The sequence below is a fragment of the Corvus kubaryi genome, unplaced genomic scaffold (assembly GCF_017639235.1).
Source record: "Corvus kubaryi isolate FWS band 111438036 unplaced genomic scaffold, C.kubaryi_AGA036_p1.0 68, whole genome shotgun sequence".
NCBI classification, from domain to species: domain Eukaryota; kingdom Metazoa; phylum Chordata; class Aves; order Passeriformes; family Corvidae; genus Corvus; species Corvus kubaryi.
Window position 1 is genome coordinate 2,068,629 of NW_024582056.1, and position 9,947 is coordinate 2,078,575.

General features: G+C 36.4%; 1 long non-coding RNA gene across 1 annotated transcript in view; it reads left to right on the forward strand.

Annotated features, from left to right (window-relative positions):
* The first annotated feature begins 205 nt into the window (after positions 1-205).
* The window catches only part of LOC121674520, a 13,848-nt gene continuing 4,106 nt past the window's right edge, over positions 206-9,947 (forward strand). The window contains exons 1-2 of the long non-coding RNA XR_006019660.1: positions 206-219; positions 5,660-5,669. This is a non-coding gene — a long non-coding RNA (uncharacterized LOC121674520). The remainder of the gene's footprint in view (positions 220-5,659; positions 5,670-9,947) is intronic.

Genomic DNA, 9,947 nt, shown 5'->3' on the forward strand with positions numbered 1-9,947 from the left:
TCTGGCTGACTTGGGAATGGAAGTAGATACAAATTCCATTGCTGTAAACCAATTTATAATACTTTGTGTCATAAAATATCTGCAAGCAAGCTGGAGGATAGGTCTTTAGGATGAAATAGAACTAAAATAATCTTTAAGTGTTCACTGATGAAAAATCTAACACTGATTTGACAAGATGTTCCAAGGATTTATGGTCCTAAAAATGTGCCTTTATCTGTAGTGTGATTTGTTCTAATTTTAGCTTTCATTATCTTCTTTTATCACTCTTCCTGATAGATTTGAGAAGCATTGTATTATAGAGATACTCTAAGTCCAATCAAAATTTTCTTTGATAAATTAGTAAGATTGAGGTCCCTTTGATATTTGCTAGAGAAAAGTTTCCCAAAATTTCAATTATTCCTGAGCAGTATTTCACTTGAGCTGTGAACATTTGCAGGCCTATAACAGTCACACTATTGCCAAAGTTGAAGAAAGCACATTGTCTCTCTGTTTCTACTTCTCTTTTTCTTTGAATTGCTGGAACACAGGAAAATAAATACCTTGTATGAGAGAACATGATTTTCATGTTTTCTTCTAGGGAAAAAAATTCTTTTATAGCATTTTTAATGTTCAGATTTCCTTGCTCTGGCAGAGGAGTGATCAAGCATTTCAGAGTTATATTTTATAGAAAAAGCTATCCAAAGCTGAAACTCTACATCTTACTTTAACTATTTAATTTATTAAGTGTCCTCAATTTAAATCTAAAATAGAATTTTATATCCTTTAAAGATATGTGTGTCAGTAATCTTGTTTTTCACTATAAAAAAAAATATTAAAGTCCATACTTTATTTCCTGTTCTTCTTCCTTCAAAAGAAGGACTTAAAAAAAAATCACAACAAAAAATATCCAGAAAATTTTAAGTCATTTTGTCACAGAATTTATATTAAATATTTAGCTTCTACACAGAAATGTGTCTAAACTGACCACAAAAATCTATCTTTCCTTTTAATTCTGCCAATTATTGTTTGCTTTTTTCTATTGTTTTTTTTTTTTTTTTTCTTGGAGTCCCTCTCTTCCTCATCTTACTTCATTGTTTCAAATGCTACTTATTTTTATTACCATCAAAATATTTATTTTGATTACCATCAACCACTTTTCCTCTTCCCATCTGTAGTGTCTACAGAGGTGGCATAAAAAAATCACTACAAAGCATGACCAAAAATCTTCCATGCCCACAATTTTAGGTTAATGTTACAGGATAGTTGTCTATTTTTGTGTTTGCTTTCTAGGTCATTTTAAGCATATCATCAGTGAAAATGCCCTCAACTTCTTCCTTCCTTAATCCAAACCTAACTTCTGCAGTTAGACTGGGAAAAGTAGTTAAAATTGCTTTAAGCACTCAGATAGTCCCTGAAAATTACGAAAGTGTGTTAGAGTAAGTATGTGCTTTACAGGTATGCTATGTCCCAGTTTAGTCTGGTGTTTCTCCAGCAGTAGTTAACTAATGTGGAATGACTATATGGTACTCTAAAGGGACATTGTGTTCCTCAAATCTGCCAGAAGTTGTTAATGGGAAGTCACTGCAGGAAGGAAAGTTCCTTCCTAGGTGTGTTCCTCTGTTGGTTCACTGGAACAGGAGCGGTCTGCTCATGCCTGGGCTCAAGCTGAGGAATATTGCTTTCACTCTCAAAACCCCAGTAACAAGTGGTGTCCCTCATGGATCCATACTGGGACCAATGCTACTTAATAACTTCATCAATGACATAATGGGGCTGGTATCAGGACAAGGGACAATGTTCTTAAACTGGAAGAGAGTAAGTAGATTTAGATTAAGGAAGGAAGAAAAACTTCACGGTAAGAGTGGTGAGACACGGGAACATGTTGCCCAGAGCAGTTGTGGATACCCCATATCTGGAGGTGTCAAATCCAGGCTGGATGGGGCTTTGAGCAACCTGGTCTAGTGGAAGGGGAGGTTGAGTAGATGATGTTTAAAAATCCCTTACAACCAAAGACTTTCTATGATTGCATGGTCCTATGAAAACTCCATGTGCATTCAGGGCCTGTACACAGCCCAGTCACAGCAACAGTAATTGAAACAACTTTTTCGTATTTTTACTCCTCCAGACTTCTGTATATGCTTGTGCTAAACTCCAATGCTTTTTCTTGATATCTTACTGACTCTTTAAATAGGCATACAGGGGAATGTGCCAGCAAGTTCCATTGAGTCAAGTGCTACTTTGGTACATCTTTAAAGGCCATTGTTGAGAAACCTTGCCCTTTTTTTCAGGCTGCAGACCTGAGCTAGGTGAGACTCTCAAAGTGAAATTTGCCAGGGCAGTTTACATTTCTTTAAGCACGATGATGATCCCTGAATTGATAAATACCCCGTACATTAAGATTATTAAAATGATTCTCTTATTGCATCTAAATCTGTACAGAAACATGGAAAGGATAAAAATGGAGTTTTCTGATAGAATAAGGGAAGGAAGACAACTTGATTTCATGCTGAATACCTAGATTTCTGGATAAAAAACTGCCTCTCCTTAAATATTGACGTCATCATTCACAAGATTTAAAGCAGAGATTACTTCTAGTCTGGTTGCATTGTCAGCAGTTTAAACTGTGTAGCAGAAGGCTTTGCTCTGGTGTACACATAATTTGAAAACTGAAGTTGCTCTCTGATTCATTTTGCCATCTCAAAACAAACAGCAAAACATCTCTCACACAGGTCCACAGTGATCTTGAAGCCCATTTTAAGATTGCAAATCTTAGTTATGATCTTCAGGTAAACCATGAAGAGAGAATAAACCTTTGCAGTATCAGAGAGAAGAGATCAGAAATGATCCAAACAATATCTGCTATGCCATGCACAATATATTTTCATTTAAATGAAGCCATCAGAACAGCTGGCTTGATTATGTCTTGACTGCAAGCTGTTTCTTGACTTTTGCATGAGAAAACCCATTTCTTTCCATCCATTCAAAATACAGGTCAGCTTACCATGTCAGCGTCCCTTTTCATATCAGCAAAAGTTAGGCTGTTTGGTCTCAACCCTTGACTTGGATTTACTGAGCTGCAAAAACAGTTCAGGTACCAACATGACATAAATGAACTGTTCTGCCCCAAATATGCATAAAAATGCTGAATATAAGTAAGGACAATCAGTTTATTTTTCTTTGAATGTTACAGATTATTGAAAATGTTAGATATATATATACAGACACCTACTAGTTAGGAACTATTCAAATGCCAAGAAAAATAATAATGACATAACCATAATGAATTCTGAAGGGAAAAAGAAAATGAAGGTTTCTGAAAAAAAAAGACAATAATGCTTAAATAGAGGTTTTCATTTTATAATAATCTGAAATGGAGTTCACCCAGAGGCATTCCATAAATTGGCACTAGATCATGAGAAAAGCAAAGAGTTAGATCTCCCAGTACCCACTAAGGAAACAAGAGCTGCTATTAAATACCTTAAAGCTCAAAAAAGGCTCCTGGGCTTGAAAGTCCTCTGCCTGTTTTGCATTTTCTGTAAGGATGTGTTTTCTCTAAACTCCTTAGGTTTTTAGTATCAATCCCCACTTGGCTTGCTCATTGAACTGTTAATTATTTCTATGAGAAAAACAGCCAGAATACATTTAGCAGACTGAAAAAAAATAAAGAAAAGAAAAAGAAACACCATGCTTTTCTATAGAAGATATGTGATGTGGTTTTTGCAGTGATGTTGGATGCTGCAATACAGGGTATTTTATATCCAGATCAATTTATTTGATTTATAATTCTCTGACTCTATAACTGCATTCAAAAGGGCATCTTAAGCTGGAAAAGGGCTTTGGCTATGTTGTAAAGACAAAACCACCATATTTTTAAATGTTCTGACTAGAAGCAAAATTTCCCTGACCCCATTGTTGTATAATTGCGGTAGAACAACAGCTAATGGATGGGATTTATCTTCATAGGATACTTATCAAATGATACTCTTCACATTTCATATTTACTCAGGAGTCACTGGATTTGGCAATTAGTTACAGGATGACTGATTTACTCAGAACAAACCAGATTTCTGGTCTTTTTGTTCTGCTGGTGATATTCAAGTGACACCTCGCTGCTTTAGTGAATCAGTGTAGTAAGTGGGTAAGGCATCTTCATCCAACACTGTGTCTGTGTGCCAATCCAGTTATGGCTACCACGAAAGATCCCAGATAACAGCTAGTTAGAAATGAAGAACATGAACCCAAAAGTGAAAATAAACAGGGGAGTGGAGCTATCAGGACTATGGAAGAAGAAGGTACAAGAGAACAACATCTTGAAACATTCCAGGGGGATTCAGTTTCTTATCAGTGTTTGTCTCAATTTTGAGTAACCCACAAAAAGAGAGTGAATTTTCTCCCATGCTTCCAGCTATGCAGGTGATAAAAGAAGTTTTTCCAAAATATTTTATAAATTTAGAAAAAATAATTTAAAAAGTGCATTCTGTATGGAACATGAAAGGCTCACTTTGTTTTTTTGCTGAATATGATCTGCTCATCTCCAAACAGGAGGTATGTATTATCATTTAATACTCAGAGGAATTAAGTGTTTTGCATTTATACACCAGGAAAACTGAGATGATTTATATCAGATGTTCCGAATTGGATTCGTAAGAATAATAATGTCTGGCAGCATTATTTGGTAAAAAACTATGCCCCCTTAGGACCAAAATAAGTATTGTTTCTGACTAAACAGTGTAGAGAAGGTTGCAACAATTTTTGAGAGATTCATAAGTTTACAATCTGAACCCATTAGAATGTATATATTTGGGCAAACTGTATGGCCTTTTTTTTTTACAGTGCAATGCACAATTATATCTAGCATAAAATTATTTCACAATTAATTACCTAGGCCACTAATAACTTTTAAAAATTGGCAATTTTTTACCTTTATAGAAAAGTTTATTCCAGTTTTACATCAGCTCTATCTTTCTGACTTAAAATTAATGCATGTTCAACTCAAAAAGCAAACATATTTTTTTCCCTGAAATAGATTTTTGCGCCTGAAGTCATCAAGATATCTTGATGCACTGTTAAACCAGTCAGAAGAAGGTAAAATAAAAAATTGTACCAATAATATTACATAAGGTGTTTCTTCATTGTATCTACCAGCATTTTGTCAAGAACAATTTGATTATTTTCTTTATTTAATCCCTAGCAGCATATTGTACCATTTAATCTTAATTATCTTGCCACCACTAGGAAAATATACAATACTTCTAGCTAAAAACATTAGCTGATTATCCAAAAGTGCCAAATCTACCACATATTACATTTTTACAATTTCAAGTTACTTCCTTATTATTCTGTGACTGTGTATTTGAGTATGTTAATAGAATATCAGTTTTCACCTAAGTATCTTGGAATAGTTTATTTTTGTTTGTTTTTTGGGGTTTCTTTAAATAAATTTAAAAAGAAGACATGACATACAACCTTCAAACCAGTTCATTTTTTTTCATTTGAGAGTTCTAGTTATGGATGTTTGTGTACTGTAAGGACAAGCCACCTTAAAGCAAATTGTTGCCTTTATGTGTGTATAAGTTTGTCTGCACACACAGAGGAAAGCTCAGGAATCAATAACCAAGCCATCAAAAAAACTGAAAATAGAATATTTGTTTTAGCTCTGGGTATGACATTTTACTTAAAGTGCATTTGTGGTGTGTATACAATTTTTTGTATATGACTTGAATGTCTCCTTTTTCTACTGCAATTTGTTATGTTTTTGTGAAAACAGACAAAATATTAACTGTTTGCTGACAGCTTATTTAAGGTATTGTTTTAAAGTCTAGTTCAATAGATGTTGACACACAGGATCTGTGTAACATATGTTCAAAAGAATAAAAATACTTTATCAAATGCCTACATATAATTTAGTTGCTCTCTATGCTTTTAATTGTAAAATCTGAATGAATTTCTACATGGTGTGAAAGAATTATAGTAGGCCATATGAGAAAGCTGCCATTACTGTGAACATCAACCTTTAATGTGCAGAGCAGAGATATGACATGACCCAGAACTTTAAAATCTTTCTCCCTCTCCTTCTCTTGGGAAAGGGATGAATGAAAATAATCACACCTTGCAGCCTAATACACCTGAGCCTCTCTCAGGCTGTTAGGAGAAATTAGTCACATCAGAATTACATACCTAAAATCTTCATTTTAGATTCAAATTTAAAAAATATCTTTAGAGTTGGACTTCAGCTACTACAATACATAAAGAATATAGATGCATTTCAGCAGTTGAGTGTTTTAAGTAAGTTATTACCTCTAGGTGAGCAAAACTCCATGTCATTCTTGAAGGACTGGTGAAATACATAATTTGAAAAATAATTACAGCATTCTGTTTCCTGTAGAGGCTTGGAATATTTAAAAATATCCAGTAATCCAGGGAAGAAATAAAAGAAATAAAATAAAAGAAGTGCAAGAAGAAGTAAATACCAACAAAATGACTAAAAATAGCTGCAGTTGCAAGGAAACTTCCAGAAAGTGAGCATCTTTCCTGGTGATTAAAAAAAAAATTCTTCAGCAATGAAAAGAGAAGCATTCTCTTATCGTCTTAGAAATGTCTTTCTAACTAACATCAAAAACTTCTTTACCTCTTCTCACATCACATTGCTTAGCTTTTGAAAAAATAAAGACATTGACTTACCTGAGCCTCACAATATTGGTCTGAGGAACGTGGGAATTGAGATGTCATGGAAGCTGCCTCCACGGGTACTATGAGTACAGGAAGGAAAGAGCCTGGAGAGGGCTTGATCATTGATCTCTGGAAAAGGAGGATGGTGAGGGAGAGGAAGGTTAGAGACACTTAACGAGGAGTGGGAATTTCTCCCAAGGCCGCAGAGGAATCTGCACTCCAACACTCAGAGGACCTCCGTCCCCGCTCCCGCTGTCCCCTCAGGCTCGCAGGGCTGTTTCCCGCACGGTTCCCCCGCTCAGCCCTGGCTGCCGGGCAGCGTTTTGCCCTCCCTTGGCCAGGCTTTTTCCGGGGCTCTCGCCCGCCCGCCCGTGGCTGAGGGGCTCAGCCGTGCCCTGCGCTGGGGCCGCTGCAGCCGCTGGCACCTTGACACGCAACCTCAATGCAGCGATAAACACTGCGTAAAGGCTCACAGACAGATTAACAGGTATCAAAGAAAAACAGCAGGATTTTCAGGAAGGTGCTAAAAAGGGAAGAAATACATAATAATAAGCAATGCTGTGTAGATTATTGTGGTACATTAACATTTAATTTTAAGAATTGTGAGAAGTACTTCATGTAGAATGACAAAGAAGGGTTAAGCAAAGAATGAAAACAGTGGAACTTGATGTTGTATTACTTTATGAAAGCATCTAAGTCATCAGTTCAGAGCCCGTGCCTGTTCCTCATTTCTAGGGTTTTCAAAATTCACAAACTCCAACAGTGTTCAAAGTATTAAAGCACTGGGGTTTGTAATTTTTCCAATGGCCTACTCCATAAAGGCACTGTTAGCAGGAGGAAAATGTCAGGTAAGTACCAACCCCCTAAAGTGAGATCTCTAATGCAATGCAGGAATCTCATTTGGAGTTTCTCCAAGGTGCCAGGGAGGAGTCTTTAAAGTGATATTCAGTAGACTGGGAGATTTAAGTCATTATTATCCTTGTACCAGTTTTGTGAAAACAAAGTTTTGTGTTTAAAGTCCTTTGTCTAAAGAGTTGTTGAATTAGGACCTTGTGATACCACATGCTAGTTTGCACATAGTTTTCAAATATTTTCATTTTTAATGAACAAAATCTTTGTATGCTGTGCTTACTATAGATGTAAATGTATTTCAGAAGTCCCTTATGGGGTGAAAAAATTTGACTTAGAAAATTAGATTTGAAAACATGGGATATAATTTAGAAATGGATTTATGGTGAGAGGACAGTAAGTATAAAGAAGAGTTAGTGAACTAACAGAACTTGTAATACGATGTCTGTATTTAAAAGAAAAAAGGCTGTCCAAATCTTTATTCTATTGAAAAGAACTTAATTTGCTTTCTGAATATTTATTACAGTATGGTTGTTTGGAAAATGGAAACCTTACAAAATCCAGCATTTTAATTGCTTCCTAAACTAAGCACACATGTAATTAATCTGTTTTGGGATTTCTTTAAGTAATGCTAAAAAAGTAATCCTATCTGAATGATAATCATTACATTCTGGTTGTACATGGCCCAGCTAAGTAAACTGCAGACATTAAGTTTGAAAATTCAGTCCTATCCAATAGGACATTTTGTACTTTTACATTTATCTGTTTAGAAAAAATTTCAACTTCATCATTCTCTGGTTTACTGCTGGAATTTATTTTAGCATTTGTCTTAAACAGTTGCTAGTATTTTCAAAGGTGCTAAAGAAAGATAAATACTCATTGAGGTTTAGTGTTCACATCTGACTTGTATGGGGTCTTTTAAAATTCCTGTCTTTAGCTATTACAAATTTTGTCTGCAGGTATCATAGGAGTCCTGGTGAGATCTTGAAAACCAAAATCCTGACACCCATCATAAAGCTCCATACTTTAAAAAAGGAAATTATGTTTTTCATGGGATCAGAAGGCATTAATTGATTGAAGTAAGTTTTTACAAAGAACACTGAAAATGGCATTTACGTGAGTGCTACATGAAGGAGTCCATACATATGACCATTTCAAGCCAGCAATCATGGTAAATAAATACACAGTTTGAAAGAGATGGGAGAAGGAGGGGGAGTAGTCAAATGACATCTACAGAGCTGGGAATATTAAGTTTAATCTGTAGCTGTAACTCTTGAGGGAATTTATGATGAGAAACAGCAGTAATTATTAAAAAGGCTTTGTAGAGTGTGGGATTACTTTGAATGAAAAAGTGATTATGTTAGTAGAAAAAATGAGCTGAATTTCACAGCATAATGTAAGCTGTCAGCTTTCGTTATTTATTTATTTGGTTTGTTGTTTAAAATAATGCATTTTGCACTCATTTCTAGGAATAATTTAGTATATTTTATTACATCTAGCTTTTGCTGTGTTTTAGTAATGCAAGTAGTATAAATGCAGGTTTGCCCTCATTTCCTTTAAAGATTTCTGTTTTCAATTGCTTATGACTCAAGTGAATCGAAAAGGAAAAATTCTTCACTCAGACTTCAAGTACTGTGCAAATAGGCTTTTGCTTAGTCAGGGACTTCATCCTGTGGTCCCTGCCATTGTGCTTCTCAGTGACTTGTGCATTTGCTTTTGCTGTACACAACAGTGTTTTAATGATAAGCATACACACGTAACATTCCTAGAATTCTCCTTGCACATGTAAAAAGGTACAGACAAAAAAGAAAGCAGTGTAAAACTGAGTCTATGGATGTATGTACACTTGAATAAAAGTCTTACTTAAAAAAATCTTGTGAAGGATCAGTGAAATTTTCGGAAGAAAGTAATAAGTTCATGGTTTTTTCTACCAGTTTTAAGGTACCATGGTGAAGTGCCCCTGCAGCCCATGCAGGTCCATGGGGGATGCAAATATCCACCTGCAGCCTGTGGAGGAACCCATACTGGAGCAGGTGGATGTCTAGAGGAGGCTGTGATCCTGTGGGAGAGGAGGCTGTGATCCTGTGGGAGACCCATGGAAAGAGGGGCTCTGTTTCCAGGCTGGAGAAGCCTGTCCTTGAAGGACTGCACCCTGTGGAAGAGTGACCCACGCCACAGCAGTTTTGGGAGGACTGTTGCTCATGGGATGGACTCATGTTGCAGCAGTTCACAGGGATTTGCTGACTGTGGGTGGAGCCACTTCAGAGAAGTTCACAGAGAACTTCTCTGTCTCCTGTGGGAGGGACCCCACAGTGCAGCAGGGGAAGGACTCGTCTCTCTGAGCAACAGGAGAAGCTACAGGTGATGAACTGACCATAACCCCCATTCCCTCTCTCCTTGCCCCACTGGGTTAGGTGGTAAGCTTGGAAGGGGGGGGGGGGGGGGGGGGG